The sequence below is a fragment of the Papaver somniferum genome, chromosome 6, assembly GCF_003573695.1.
Source record: "Papaver somniferum cultivar HN1 chromosome 6, ASM357369v1, whole genome shotgun sequence".
In the NCBI taxonomy this organism is placed as follows: Eukaryota; Viridiplantae; Streptophyta; class Magnoliopsida; order Ranunculales; family Papaveraceae; genus Papaver; species Papaver somniferum.
Genome location: NC_039363.1, coordinates 8,312,409 through 8,328,913, shown reverse-complemented (window position 1 = coordinate 8,328,913; position 16,505 = coordinate 8,312,409). Strand labels below are relative to the sequence as shown.

General features: G+C 37.0%; 1 long non-coding RNA gene across 1 annotated transcript; it reads right to left on the bottom strand.

Moving 5' to 3' along the window:
* Positions 1-14,604: 14,604 nt before the first annotated feature.
* On the bottom strand, positions 14,605-16,007 carry LOC113285400. Its single transcript, XR_003328637.1, has 3 exons — positions 15,921-16,007; positions 15,501-15,626; positions 14,605-14,704 (listed from the first exon to the last, which is right to left on the bottom strand). It is a non-coding gene; the product is annotated as an uncharacterized LOC113285400 (long non-coding RNA).
* Between the last annotated feature and the right edge of the window lie 498 nt (positions 16,008-16,505).

Genomic DNA, 16,505 nt, shown 5'->3' with positions numbered 1-16,505 from the left:
CGAATATCTATACCAAAGGATTAAAAAGGTCATGATGAAAATGATGAGATGAGTATCGATGAAAACAGATAAAAGTGTGATTGGAAAATATTTAGAAGGAACCTTATATGGAAAACCTAGATAAAGGTGTGAGATAATAATGACATCCATACAAAATAGAAAAGATGTCTGTAACCCCTTATATGACAACAAGGATTCTGAAAAAAAAAAAAAGATTTTAGTCTTTGAATTAGACTAAAAAAAATGCTATCTTTGATGCAAAAGACAAAGGATGATCTTTGTAGTGTTTGGAACTCACACATCATAAACACAAAAGTTAGCAAAAAAAAAACGTGACTACTAATTGCACCAAAGAAAACAAAATTGGAATACATGCTGAAGCAAAACTGATTGATTTTGACGAGAGAAAAATATGATGCTAAGGAGAGAAAAAAAAAAAAAAGGTGAAAGACTCATCTAAATATGGAGACTCTTCTAATAGATCACTATAACGAACACCGAAATAGAAAAACAAAGCATCATCAATGGAAGCGGAAGCTGACGGATCTTTTCCTGCTCTGTACCATCGTAAAATATGAATGGTAAATCAGAGGGAAATAGAACACAAAGATTAGAGTGATTCGGTCACTTGACCTACGTGCAGCATGAAACCCCTTAGGGGTAAATTATATTTAGATGATCTCAATACTGAGTGAGATAAGATTACAGATACATTTATGATTCCTACATGTAGGAAGAAGATGAATAGTAAACCTAGATAATAACAAACTAGGTAAACTAAAGCTTATCTAGTTACAATACCGGATTTATTAGCTAGAATCATGACCATGTATGACTTAGTCATGTGAGTGATAGCTAACCACCTCGGTGGCAATGTATCATACATTCCAACAGGTAGGATTCTAGTTGCAGCATGCATTTGGTTTTCGTCGTAGGAAGGAATTAGTTTATGTTTAGGACTAGGTAGCTAGGTTTCCTTATCTGCGTAGAACTCCATTTTTATGTATGTTCTCTATAAATACATAGTTTGTTCAAAGGTTTTAATCAACCAATATTATTATTATTAAGTGCTTGTGGGCTAATCATCCAAATTATTATTATTTGGTGTTCGAGGGCTAATCATCCACATAGAAGAAGATAAGCCGATCTGATAGATAAAGAAGAAAAAGAAGAAGAAGATCATACTAAGGTAATTTTTCCAATGGAACTTTTTTCTGTATACAAAATCAAATTAGACAAAAAAAAAAAAATCATATTTGATCAAGTTTATCCAAACTTGTTTTCCTTGAATTTATATTACACGAACCCCCGTTAAGGAATCCATCCTAGTTTGAATTAGTAGTAATTATTCAAATTCTATTCATAGTCCTAAGAATAAAAAGAGGATTTTATAAAAGAGCGGGTGGCCATAGCACACCTAGGTATAACATGGCTCTTTTTAATTATCGACAGATACTAGCAATTGTTGTTTTTGTTCATGTGTGCCTTTTTTTTTTTTTTACTTATTAGAACAGAGGGTCCAGTATATTCGACCAAACCATTTCAAATTGTTTATTCGTATTTTAACAGCTTAACTAACGTCTGGTACGTTGTTGTGGTTTTAGGACGATCCATGGCAACTCTTTTTCTGCCGGAACACATAATTTTGCAAATTTTGATATGGCTCCCTGTGCGATCTCTGTTGCGTTTCAAATCTGTGTGTACATCTTGGTATGCCCTCATTCAGTCACCCTACTTCATAAAACACCATGCCACTACTACTACTACGGTGGACGACAACAACTCCAAGCTAGGAGGCACCTTCATCTGCCAACACCAACGAAAACTTGCGTTTTATTTGCTTTCTGATAAATGCCTCAAGGAGGTGGAGGATCTATTCGAACGACTGTGTGTATTATCTGAGTATCAGATGACGTATCGCCGTGCCATACGTATGGTCGGTTGTGTTCATGGAATAATTTGCATGCACAACAATGTAACCGGGGATATTGGTCTTTGGAATCCTGCTACGAGACAATGCAGACTTCTACCGAAGTCATTGGACTTGGAATTGGAGCTAAACCCCATGGGTTGGTATTCGCCTCATTCTTTTGTTGGTCTCTGTTTTGATATTGAAACCAATGAATATAAGGTGATACGAGTTTCTACTTTCGACCGCCCATATGTAGAAAATCCATATGCAAGCGTTAACAGCTTGCGTAAAGTTCAGATATACTGCCTAGGTAGTGATTCTTGGAAGTTGATAGACTCAGATTTCCATACTAATTGTTATAGACTAGAAGGAGAAGGAGCGGGAAAGAGTTGGAACGGTTTTTATTTCCATCAAGGAGTGGACCACACTGTAGATCCCATAAAGCCTGTGATTTTGTCATTTGACTTGAGGAAAGAAAAATACCAAAGACTAGTACCAATTCCGGAGAAGGATAATTGGCTTCAGTTAGAATCAATAGATGATAAATTAGCCTGCATTACGTATCCTATGGATCACGACATTTCAATATACAAGGTATGGATGTTGAATGATTGCAATACAACGAACGAGTTGTGGACTGAGCTTTACAGAATTGATTTCATGTCTCCAGATATTCAAACAAGGTATGATGGTTTTTGTTCTCGTATCCTTGCAATTTCTTGGAATGGAAAGTTTGGTTTATTGGACAACGAAACTTTGTCGTGTTACAACTCTATTATTGATGAGATTGTGGATCTTAGTTTCGGAGAAGGAATAAATTTGGATTTGAGATCTCTTCAGGCTACTATTTATAAGGAAAGCCTTGTTTCTGTGGATGCAAGTCATTCAACAACTAAAGCTATCTCCTCCTAAGAGCAAGTCTAGCGCAATTAGACTCGGAACATTCCACATTTTTTCCGTACTAGCTTGGATTCCATCACTCTAAATGGGTGATTTGTTCATTTTTGAAGACGATTATATTAAGTTATCTCTATTAGAATATATGGAAAGTATATCATAGTGACTGAATGCGTATGTGAAGAATAAATCAAATATCTAGAAGATATGAGTAATATTTTAGTTACCTAAATAATTATATTTTATATTAATTATGAATATATTTTTCATCTTCTCCACTCTATAAATACAGTGCAAATGTAACCGTAAAACTATCTCAGTAAGATCTGATGGTCAATCTAACTCACCCTTATAGGTTTATCCCTGGGTGTATGTAAAGGCCAGGAAGCACGTCAACGCTACTAGCTATAGGTTGGTCAAGAGACGATTTAAACCGCTAAAGAAAAAAATTAATTAATATGAGGAAAAAATTAATAGAAATTTATTCGGCAATAATTTGGTTATGAAATTACTACCACTAGGTAGATCTTGATAAGTTATTCGAGATGCAGTACTAGAACGCATTATTCGGATATTAGAAGAGAAAGTTATGCGAAATACACCCAATTTGGCCCCAAAGTTGTGGACTTAGCTCTATAAATCAAAATTGTTTTATGTCGGATGGAGATTTTGGATATATAATTTGTCTGATTTTGCTATGTAACGAGTGAGATATAGACGATCAAAATTAGTCGATGATGCTGAGTATCATGTCGAAACAGTCACAAGTGACCATAACTATGAGACTTTTTAAAAAGGTTTGAGTTAGAATTGGAAAATATTTTATGTTTTATACTTACAAAACGAGAGGGTTTGATGTGTCACTTAGTGGGTAAGATATGTTCATTACTCGCAGATGGGATCTTCCCTCCCCTCCCAGTATAAGTTCACCGTCACATACTATATGGTTTGAGTTATGTTTCTTCGAGTTGAACTATTAACCGTCATTATTTACTTATCCATTTATTCCATCCCTCCATTTATCACCATACAAAGCGATTGTAGAAATATCTGGAGGATGATACTTTGCTTGATTGAGCAGGGGAAGCTGAACCATTTCTTGGATATTCTAGCGCTGTCACCCCTCCACCGCAACAACCAGTTCAAAATCCATTACAGCAAGCTGCAGCAGTGTACCACATCGAAATAGATAGAGGTGCTCAGCTTCTGAACTGTAATTCTATAATACTACATTCATCGAAGAGTATTAATAACTTCCATGATAATGTGTTAAGGAGAGTACACAAACGATATTTGGGTTGGAACGATATATTTAGCATTTCAAAGGTTGAACCGTTGAAAGAAAGGCAGACGAGAACAATCTCTTTTTCATCTTTGGGTGCACCTGAAGGAGGTGTTTCGCATATTGATCCATTTTTAACTTTATCTTTCAGAAATTATTCACGTTGGAAGATTGATCTCTCTAAGGAGAATAAAATTTGGTCAATAGACAGGATACTTGTGGATACCGGAAGTTCGGTAGATATTCATTTTTACAATGCGTTTAAAACCATGGGATACAAAGACTCTGATGTCATACTATACCTACAATAATTACGGGTTTAATTGAATTGTATCAAGACCTAAAGGCACATGCAAATTTCTTGGAAGAATTAGAAACTGAAGTAACTGTTTGTGTAGTGAATGTGGATTCACCGTGTAATGCATTCATAGCATACCTTGGGTGCATGGAATAAAATGAGTTGTGTCAACCTTTCATCAGGATATTCAATTTCCAATGACCAGCGGGATAGACAAAGTAAAAGGTTATATTAAATAAGCGAAACATTGTAACGATAAAGATGTTCATAATTACAAAGAACAGATTAAAAAGAAGAATGAGCAAAAAGAAAAGGGTGTTGGAAGTGAGAAAAGAAGAAGAGTTGATGATATATATGACTAAACCTAAAGAAGTATGGGACAAGCCAAGTGATATTATCGAAAAGGAAGGATATCTACAATTAAAGGAACCGTCCCCTCTCACAGAAACAGTCATGAACTTCGCAGCAGTCGAGTCAACGAAGGAGGTAAATTTTAGAACTTACGAGGAACCAAAGATGGTGAAGATTGGAACGAAGATGTGGATGGACGAATAAGAAAGTTTATAAAACTATTACGATATTATCGATATGTGTTCGCATGGGGAATGGACAAAATGGCAGGGATTGATCCGTTCGTTACATGCCATAAACTTGAAATAAAGCATGTAAGGCAGCTGTTTATGGGAAAAAACCGTTTCTGCTGATTCTGGTAATTTCAGTGAGTAAGTGAGAAATACTTTAGATTCGAGAGATCAATCTATACATATCTGGCCTAAACCAAGAAATGGATGTTCCGGATTTGCTTCGGTCACAAAGAGGAGGAGTGATAGACACATTTTTGTGTCTAATTTGATCTCAATACTATATATTGTTGGCACTCGATTTTGTACTAATTTTGTTATTTTATGTATTTGTAGGTATTTTTTGGAAATAAATATTTTTGGAAAATTCGGCTCGAAAAGTTGATTTTGGCACCCGGAGGACAAGTGTTATTCGGAATCTCGCTTTTGGATAAGGGGTAACCTAATTACTAAGGGGCACCCCCAGGTCACCCCAAGGCAGCTGCTATTCGCACCCCATTTCAGGATAGGGGGACACCCCTCTTCTTCATTTGAATATCGATTTTGGCGGGAAAAATGTTCACAGCACAGGAGAATTTTCGATCGAAGAAATGAAGTAGTGGCAGGACGATTCAATGGATGAAACTCATTGGGTATCTTCTTATGGGCTAGAAAGGAAGGTTATGGGTCTTTAGATCGATCAAATTTGGCTAAATAACTCACAAGAAGAAATCAGGGCAGCACGAGCATAATAAGAACAGTTCACGGGATTACGTGATTTGGAGAAGATTTTTAGCGTGTTAAGTGCATGATTGATGTCCCGAGCAGTAGGAAGGAGTGTGTAGTTGTTAAAAAAGGAAAGAAATACATCTTATAAAGCGTGGAGAATCATTTCAGAGAAGAAAATATTCGGAAGATATTTTCTTTAAGCACCGAGTAATGAAGATTATATGGAGTAATTGAGGGATATTCAACGAGCTGTAGGTGTATAAATATGTTCCCTTGGAGTACTAGAGAGGTTGTAGAGAGTTGGGGGTCGAGCAGAGCCTCTGAGGAGCAGAAACAATCGATATCCAGGAACGGGTTCTGCTGCTGCTGCTGCCATTAAAGAGTGAAGAACACGAAGAACAGACTATCCAGGACAGTCTTATTTTCAGCAGCACCAACATCAGTAGGCTTGTGTCGTTGTTTACAACATCAAAGTATTGTCGTTGTTTTCTGGACGCTCAGCGTGGGTCGTAGATCCACTGTTTTTATCCTTTTTCAATCTTTTGAACACCTTGTGAGCTTGAATTATTATTTTGAGTGTGTGTTTGATATGAATATATAAACCCCAATACTGGGATGAAGGAGGAAGCCTTATTTCACACTTGGGTAATTATATTTAATTCTTTTCATGACTTTTGCATTAATTTTAATTGAAATTATGATTTAAATTAATTAGTTGTGATTTGATTTGATGGGTAATGCTTAGCTTAGATGATTTGATGTCCCATGCTTAACATTTACACCTAATATTTTGAGAATCAAGCTTGGCAATAAATTAGAGTCGATATATTTAATATATTTTTCGAGCTATTATTGATAAAAGAATTATTATTTGAACCTTAAGAAATAAAATTGGCGGAATCCTAATCCCAGTACCTCTCGCCCATTGTGACAAATATTGTGTATATATTTTTATTTTTAAATCTTTACAAGTCCGAGCAACGAACTTTTACTACCACTTTCAAAACTATAACAAAATGGCGCCGCCGACGCGGACTTGTATATAGGTTTATTTTTATTATTTTTTTTATTATTTGTTCCTTTTTACTTTGTCTTTTTTCTTTGATTTACAGGTTCGAAGTGGAGCACTAAGGACTTGGAGAGGAAAAAGCGAAGAGCGAAAAGCGAAAAGAGAAGAAAAAAGGACAATTTTAGGATTTAATTTTTAATTTTTAATTTTTTTTGAGTGTGTGAGGAAAACTGTAATTTTTTTTTATTTATTTTGGACTTTGGACTTTAAAAAATTGGACTTTATTTTTTTTAACCCTACGGAAGGGTATTATTAAACACAAAAAAAAATAAAAATTATATAAATTGTGTGCAGGGAAGGACGACGATTACTATATCGTCTCGGCCCCTCGGGTTCGCACACGACATAGGAGTCGTGGCCCGAGTCGACGACAACGGTTCATCGCCCGTCTGGTACGGGAGGTAAGTCCAATCGAAACACCCGCGAATCTCCTGCAAGCGGGTTACTGTCTGCCTTAAGGTGATAATTGTTTGAGGACGAACCGGACTGTCTTTATTTTCCTAGTAAAGGGCAAGGCCTGGACAATACAAGATAAGGGTTTGGATTTCATCACCGCTCCCTTCTTGCCCGCCTTAGGAAACGAAACCTAACGCGAACCCAAGCTTAAAATTTGGAATAGAACGAGACCGATAGGGTAACGAGCTTAATAGGAAACTCGTTCGAAAAATATTGGTTGCTCTTTAAGCACACTCCAAAGTTCATGATGGTTTCTGTGAGTTGAATGCGTGACTGCGCCGCCTTGTGATAGCGGTGAGGCCTTGGGTATCAAAGCTCCACTGAGCTTCCCTCGCCTCAATTCAACTTACTTTGACTCGGATTGATTCCAGAGGGGTTTGCTCAAATTGTAACGAATTCCTTTTCTAAGGAATAGAAGCTGGTATAGAAAACAATCTAAGTGGAGCCATCATGCTTTTTGTTTGCTAGAAATCTTTAGGTTTGCTTTGGTGGAGTCGAGTCGGCCTTGTTTGTGATTGTATAGAATCCCTCTGTAGTTTATATTTCTTCAGTGATGAATCCTTTTGAGGAGACGCCACCTGCGATGACGTTGCGAGAATATATGTCTAGAAATTCTCGTTATCAAGAGACGTCTTCGGAAATGACTCTTGGTGAATATATGCGTGGGCAGCGATATATGGATACTCCAACTTTTATTGAGGAATCACCTCTAACGATCTATGAGAAATATTATAAACATAGACCATGAAGTTGGGAACAAAGCTTGAGAATTCGTGAATATCAAAAATTATACTGTGATGATGATGAGGAGGAGGATGATGATTATGATTATAATGATATTTCTAGTTCAAATCCAAATAATTTTAATAATTATTTACCTATTCAAAAGGACGAGGATTTGACTAGAAATACCCCCGTTTTAGACGATGATTACGAAACCGATGATGGTTTAGAGGAACCAGTTTATCTTGAGAGTACTGTTTTCGAGTCAAACGATTTAGAACAAATAGTCTTAGAAGAACTCGTAGAGATTAGCAGGGATGAACCTGACTTAGAAAAATCAATCGCCCACTTTCAGGAATCTGATGACCTAGAAATTAGGGAGATTATGACCAGTCTACCTAGAGACGCCGAAAACTCTAAGTTTGGGGGTGATTATCATTCTCCGTGTTCTTTAACTCTTAAAAATATCCCTCACTTGGGACTTGACATCAATGCCTCACCCATCTTACGAGATTATCTTCGTACTCGTTTTCCAGAACCTAATGATATCCAACAAGAGTCTCAACTGTTAGAAACCCATCCTCTGGTTGATGTGGTTAACCCAGGCAATAATACCAAGATTGATTTTGTTTTCCCACCAAATAGTTTTCTTCCAAATGTGGGAACATATAGATTTCAAATGTGTCGAATATTAAGTTGTGAGACTAAACCTAAATGCCTTAAGAAAATAGAATCGACACATTTGCTTAAGAATGACCACTACTCTCACTGTGGTCAATTATGTAAGTCAAACCTGATTGACTTAGAGGATCCTCAGTTATTTAGGTTATTATTATTTTGTGATTCTAAGTTCTTATTTGAGTTTTTCCAGACTCTAGGACCTAGTAATTTGGATCCAATCTATGAGGAAATGCATCCAAGGAATTTTTTTTATTTAGACCCTTTCATAAAACCTGAACCTGAACCACAATTAGATATAAATATCTTAACCAGGAAACTAGGTAAGGGCACGCTAGTCTTGTTCACTTTCTTGGTTTACTGCAATTTCCTTTGGTCAGATCTATTTGGTTTTAAAGACCCACAGTTATTCCGGCTACTGTTATACGATCCGAGTTGACCGATCCTTTCCTAAGTCTGGCTGAAGACTATAAACTTAGCACTTCTTGGGAGGTATCCCATGCTCATGCAACAAGGTAATATCTTCCCTTAACTCTTCCGCTTCAAATGGTAACAGTTTCTCCTTGTTCATGCTTTTAGTTTCATCTTTAGAACATTGAGGACAATGTTAGATTTAAGTTTGGGGGTATGGGAGAAACTTTTTAGTTGCAATAAATAAACTCCATAGCCTAGAAATTTACGCCTATTAAGGATAGCACTAACCAATCTAAGTGGATGGAAACATTTTTGTTTTAGGAGTTGAGGAACCAATCTGACTAGATGGAAACATCTATAGAGTCTATTCATAAAAGCACAGAGCTCAGGTGTTAGAAATAACATGATAGTTTCACCATATCTCGTCGAGTCCTTTTCACTTTCTATTTTTAGTTTTCTTTTATTTCAAGTGATTTGGTGAGGCACACGATTAAAGTTGTTACCTTTGCTAGGGTGAAATAGAGTGACTGAGTTACCTTTTCAAAAAAAAAAAAAAAAAAATTTAGACCAGACCAGTAGACCAATCGGAATAAATACTAACACTTGGATAGCAATATGTGTGTGTTCTCCCTGTTTCCGTCGCCTAAGCAAGCGTGGAATGCAGGACCCGTGGGAAATATCGTGTAATCTGCTGACAAGAAGCATGCGCTTGGATCAAAAAGATTTATTCATGCCGTTAAGTTAAAAAAAAATGGTTATTGTTCTGTGTAGTCAACTGCTGGTTCCCTTGTATTTGCCAGTTTGTTGATCTAGATTTAAGTTATTGGCCGTTGGTTCCCTTGTATATGCCAGTGTGTTAATATTAGTCAGACCGGTATCTCAGTCATTTAGGTTAGGTTCATCTTGGCAGAGGCCTTCAGACAGATATGGGAAACACCGTTCACTTTTCAACCATCTACATTTTTCTTTTTCCATCTTCTTAATCTTTTCATGTGATTAGTCTGACTCCGAGTATGATGTCCATCGTGAAACTATCTTAGTAGAGCTCTGTCACTTATATGAATTTTAGTATGCTTGAGTGCAAACTCGTGTACAGCAATTGGAATTTCGCATCAGGGTTCTTCCTCTTAGAGTCAGCAATTGTATGCCAACCAAGGAGGTTCTTTAGTGCTTTCCAAGGTTCTGCGTAGATAGCTAGGGTCTGGAGTATTGGTTTTTGTGGGTACACCTCAGATAAACCCACCCGAGATTAACTCGGTCACTTTTCAAGAATAAATTTTGCTCAAGGACTAGCAAATAATAAGTTTGGGGGTATTTGATAGACACATTTTTGTGTCTAATTTGATCTCAATACTATATATTGTTGGCACTCGATTTTGTACTAATTTTGTTATTTTATGTATTTGTAGGCATTTTTTGGAAATAAATATTTTTGGAAAATTCGGCTCGAAAAGTTGATTTTGGCACCCGGAGGACAAGTGTTATTCGGACTCTCTCTTTTGGATAAGGGGTAACCTAATTACTAAGGGGCACCCCCAGCTCACCCCAGGTCACCCCAAGGCAGCTGCTATTCGCACCCCAGTTCAGGATAGGGGGACACCCCTCTTCTTCATTTGAATATCGATTTTGGCGGGAAAAATGTTCACAACACAGGAGAATTTTCGATCGAAGAAATGAAGTAGTGGCAGGCCGATTCAATGGATGAAACTCATTGGGTATCTTCTTATGGGCTAGAAAGGAAGGTTATGGGTCTTTAGATCGATCAAATTTGGCTAAATAACTCACAAGAAGAAATCAGGGAAGCACGAGCATAATAAGAACAGTTCACGGGATTACGTGATTTGGAGAAGATTTTTAGCGTGTTAAGTGCATGATTGATGTCCCGAGCAGTAGGAAGGAGTGTGTAGTTGTTAAAAAAGGAAAGAAATACAGCTTATAACGCGTGGAGAATCATTTCAGAGAAGAAAATATTCGGAAGATATTTTCTTTAAACACCGAGTAATGAAGATTATATGGAGTAATTGAGGGATATTTAACGAGCTGTAGGTGTATAAATATGTTCCCTTGGAGTACTAGAGAGGTTGTAGAGAGTTGGGGGTCGAGCAGAGCCTCTGAGGAGCAGAAACAATCGATATCCAGGAACGGGTTCTGCTGCTGCTGCCATTAAAGAGTGAAGAACACGAAGAACAGACTATCCAGGACAGTCTTATTTTCAGAAGCACCAACAACAGTAGGCTTGTGTCGTTGTTTACAGCATCAAAGTATTGTCGTTGTTTTCTGGACGCTCAGCGTGGGTCGTAAATCCACTGTTTTTATCCTTTTTCAATCTTTTGAACACCTTGTGAGCTTGAATTATTATTTTGAGTGTGTGTTTGATATGAATAGATAAACCACAATACTGGGATGAAGGAGGAAGCCTTATTTCACACTTGGGTAATTATATTTAATTCTTTTCATGACTTTTGCATTAATTTTAATTGAAATTATGATTTAAATTAATTAGTTTTGATTTGATTTGATGGGTAATGCTTAGCTTAGATGATTTGATGTCCCATGCTTAACATTTACACCTAATATTTTGAGAATCAAGCTTGGCAATAAATTAGAGTCGATATATTTAATATATTTTTCGAGCTATTATTGATAAAAGAATTATTATTTGAACCTTAAGAAATGAAATTGGCGGAATCCTAGTCCCAGTACCTCTCGCCCATTGTGACAAATATTGTGTGTATATTTTTATTTTTAAATCTTTACAAGTCCGAGCAACGAACTTTTACTACCACTTTCAAAACTACAACAAGGAGAAGGGCTGGTTTAGGGAGGGAAGCGAAGAGAGTGTTAAGACCAGAGCAGTTTTGGAAGAGTAGTGCTTGACTTGTATCAGAAAGTGAAAGCTTTGAGAAAGCTAGCAAGAGTTTCCTTTCCTAGTTTTGTATTTCTCCCTGACCAAAAACTTGTGTTTTGGTGGAAATAAGTAAGACCTATTTATACAAGTCTAAGTGAAACGTATTCTGTCCTCGTAAGAAAAGAAAGGGATGAATTAAATGGGAAGAGGTGGTAACGCCTGGTATTGATGGAATTTGATGGAATTGATGCTCCATAATGAAATAGCGTTTGACCATTACTTCCTGCATTTACTAACTGTTTTATTCTTATGACACTATCTTAAAACGGGCATTTGTTTTATTCTTAAGACCGCCAAACCAATACCCTAATGAGCATACCCCAGTTTGTGACATACGTTTTTGATGTCTCGAGTGTTTTCGTGGAAAACATGTAGCATGTCGTTGGTGTTTGATAAGTTGAGCTTGAGAGACTTTCCGGCTCAGTGGCGACCTTCGACGGTCGAGATTTTGCATCTTAAGAGGAATCGTGGCCTTTGATGTATGCGCGGCATGCCAAAGTGCAAGGGTTGCACGACATGTGCCAATGGCATGTGTGGTACGCCTTGGCCTTAGGTTTCACGTTGGGTGCGAGTGGCAATGCCAAAGTGAAAGTGTTGCAAGGCATGTGCCAATGACGCGTGCGGCGGCTTTGGCCCTAGTTTGTACGGCTTGGCATGCCAGGTTGCAAGGGTTGCATGGCATTTTCCAATGGCGGGTGTGCCGGCTTTGGTTCTAGGTTTGCACGGATTGGCATGCCAGGTTGCAAGGGTTGGATGGCATGTGCCAATGGCGCGTGTGGCGGCTTTCGCCCTAGATTTGCACAGCTTGGCATGCCAGGTTGCAAGGGATGCATGACATGTGCCAATGGTGCGTGTGGCGGCTTTGGCCTTAGGTTTGCACGGCTTGGCATGCCAGTTTGCAAGGGTTGCATGGCATGTGCCAATGGCTTGTGTGACGGCTTTGGCCATAGGTTTGCACGGCTTGGCATGTCAGGTTGCAAGGGTTGCATGGCATGTGCCAATGCCGCGTGTGGCGGCTTTGGCCCTAGGTCTGCACGGCTTGGCATGCCAGGTTGCAAGGGTTGCATGGCATGTGCCAATGGAGCGTGTGGCGGATTTGGACCTAGGTGTGCACGGCTTGGCATGCCAGGTTGCAAGGGTTGCATGGCATGTGCCAATGGCGCGTGTGGCGGCTTTGGTCCTAGGTCTGCACGTCTTGGCATGCCAGGTTGCAAGGGTTGCATGGCATGTGCCAATGCACTAGTCCATAAGGGGCTATAAATAATGAATGAAACCTGTCATAAAACATCGTTTATCACGGTTTTCATCTGTTATTTGAACCTTTATTTATTTGGTGTGACTCTTTATAAATGACGAATAAAAACCGTTATTTAAAATCACGAATCTAGTTTGTCATTAAGAATGACGAGTAAAGTTTGTAATTAAGAATAACAATAGTGGTTCGTTATTTAAAATGACAGTGTGTTTTTGTCATAAATCACGTGTTCTAATATAAAATTTTAATATTAAATAATTGCATTAAATTGATAATTTTTTTATTTTTATTTTTTTGTTGATTTGTATTTAAACTGAATCAGCTAAAGCTACATTTGGAACTGAATCTGAAATAGAATATGAACTGAATCAGTTGAATCTGGAACTGAATCTGAAATCAGATATACATTGCATTTAAAAGATAATCCAGTGTTACGTTACAACCAAAAAAAGGATAAATTCATTTTGCATTTACAACTCAAAATCACACTTAAAAATTTGAACTGAAGCATTCAATCTAGTTAGGTCTCTCTTATAGGATTACAGAAGTTTTTGGCCATCTAATCGACCTAGTGAAACATCTCCAAAGTACTCCATATACATCGTATAACATCCCACTTGGATCCATTATTTCATTAACGAGACAGTTATATTCGGCATTGCTGGGTGGCGTGGTAAAAGCAACAAAAGTACTTGCAACAGCTCCCTTCAGTTCCTCACAAAGCAATACGTAAGGGAGATGTCGAGTAATCCCAGTATCCTGTGTAAGAAGATGCCAATTTAGTTTAAAACACCCCCAACAAACATCAAACCTATAAAATGTTACAGCATTAAAGGTATATAACCAAAACATGAAGAATCATTTTCTAAGAGAGACAATGAAGATGTGGAAACAATCTAGGTACGAGCTAGAAAGGGAGACAAACTTATACTCTTCCCCTGAGGGTCATGGAATCGTAGGGGATTCAGTTGTCCAAGTAATAAAAACTTGTGTAGATTGCCTAGTAGAAATATGATAACTAGAGGGTGATAAAAAAAATTCTGAATACATGATCATAAATTCATCTGTGAATCTTACAGATCTGTACAACTGCGCACATGAATAGCCACATTGAACTCCTTTGTGAAATTAACCTTCTCTAAAAATTATTGTGGAATTATATGATGCCTAATAGTCAAGGAAAAAAAATTAAACAACCATTCTACTTGGACGTACATCACTTGATGCATTCAGCAAATGTCACACGACAGAAATCATAATAGTATAGCAAGTATTTGGGTATAAATTGGTTGACCTTGCATAATTTATCTCAAATATTATTCATACTCTACCATTAGCATACACGTATTCCTATTAATTAAATTAAATTAAATTTATAGAAAGCTTCACCTGCAGACAAGATCTAGTGGAGGTTTGATCATGTCTTCCTGCATCTAGCTTTGTTTGCAAATAAGATACACCGGCACCAAAGAATGTACCAGTACCCCAAACTTTGATGCGCAACCTTAGGTAGTATTCAGGTACTGTAAAGGACAAGAATATTCATCAATTTAGGTAGTATTCCAGTACTAAAAAGTCGAAATAAGCAACATACTAGGGACAGAGATATTCGTGGCTTTAACAACAGTAACAATTGGCTCATGTGATGGTATGCATAGCTACAGGCCTCCAGAATGTTATGTTCACATCTAGAATGTGCACGTTTCTGGGGAATAATACTAAATTTGCATTCATTTTAACCATACTAATTGCAAACAGTTTAAAGTAGAATGCAATTTTTTTTATCAAATGTTGGCTTGACCATTTAAGAATCATCGAGACTTGAAGCCAGTTTATGTCAACGAATTCTGGAAATTTTATTTTGCAATTTTGCTTATGAGACTCAACCAGTTAAGCAACTAATGGTATCACTAAGTCATATAGCGGAATTAACATGTACACCCTTAGCCTTTTTCTACTAAGATTGAATTGGTACGCCATCGCAAGAGAACATCGAAACTAACTAAGCCAACCAAAGAGCATTACATTATATGATAATCTAAACTCAAGACATAATCTCAATCGAATCTTTAAAAAATCAAAAAGAAAATGGATCTCTGCACAAGAATCACTGTATCCTACTTCAAACTCTCAACTCACAAATAAAAAACTCAACATATGTCCTAAGCCCTATGACGCATTGAGTTATTATGACTATTAACATGAGCAATCAAACAAGAATACAAAGACAACCCTAATGGTAACTGGTGCTGCAAAACGTTCTTCAAAAATATACATAAATAAAATTAAAAATCAATGAAATGTCAAGAAAATACTTACTCTCGGTGGATGCAAATCGAACACAAAACAACTGTTCTTTCAATTCACCATCAGAGTAATCAGTAGCGTGCCATACACATGATTTCTCATTCTCTATATGTTATTGAATATAAATTGTTGGTAACACTACAAATCAAAATCACAAAAACCCCTTAATCAAACCTTACAGATGAAATCAAAACATCAAGTAAACCCAAAATCAATTCAATGCTTTCTCAGTCTGTTTATGTTTAAGAATCTTCGCAGTTCTAACTCCTCATTTTTCCATTGATTTCCATCTTTATCAAATCGGTACAGTTTCACGTTTTTAGAATTACAACACCATCAAAGCGAAAGTACAACTAAAATCCAAATCAATCGAAAGAAATCAAATCGAAAAATCAATAGGTAGAGAAGGAAATTTGGAAAATGGATACATACAGATCGAGAAGAACATCGTCTACCTCCATTACCTCATCATCTGCAAAAGGAATTATAGCTAGGGTTTTCAATGTTTTTGATAAAAGAACACTACACCATTTCCAGGATTTTGTCACAGGCTATACCTGTTACGTATTTAATTTGTAACAGTTATAACTGTACTTAATAGGCCGTTATTAATAAATGTGATCGTGTTTTGTAACGGTTTTGTCTGTGACAAGATGCAGATACAGTCACATATAAAAAGCGTTACAATATTTATTAGCCACAATTGACCTAATTTTAGGAAAGCGACACGTGGCTCATTTGTCACGAAAACTGTCACAGTTTAGGTGTGAGTATATTATTGCAACGATCCCTTTAAGAACACGTGTGTTCTTGTAGTAACAGTGACAGTAACACTTATAAGTGTTACCTATTGCTTGTAACAAATCTTTTAGTAACACGTGTCATCGTCCTATATCAGCACCCAGATGATGACACGTGTTCTTTTTAACTAACATTTTTTGTAACAATTATTTCCGTGACAATTCTTTAAATTACAATTAAAAAAATGGATAGTCCAGATCCATTATAACGGACCTG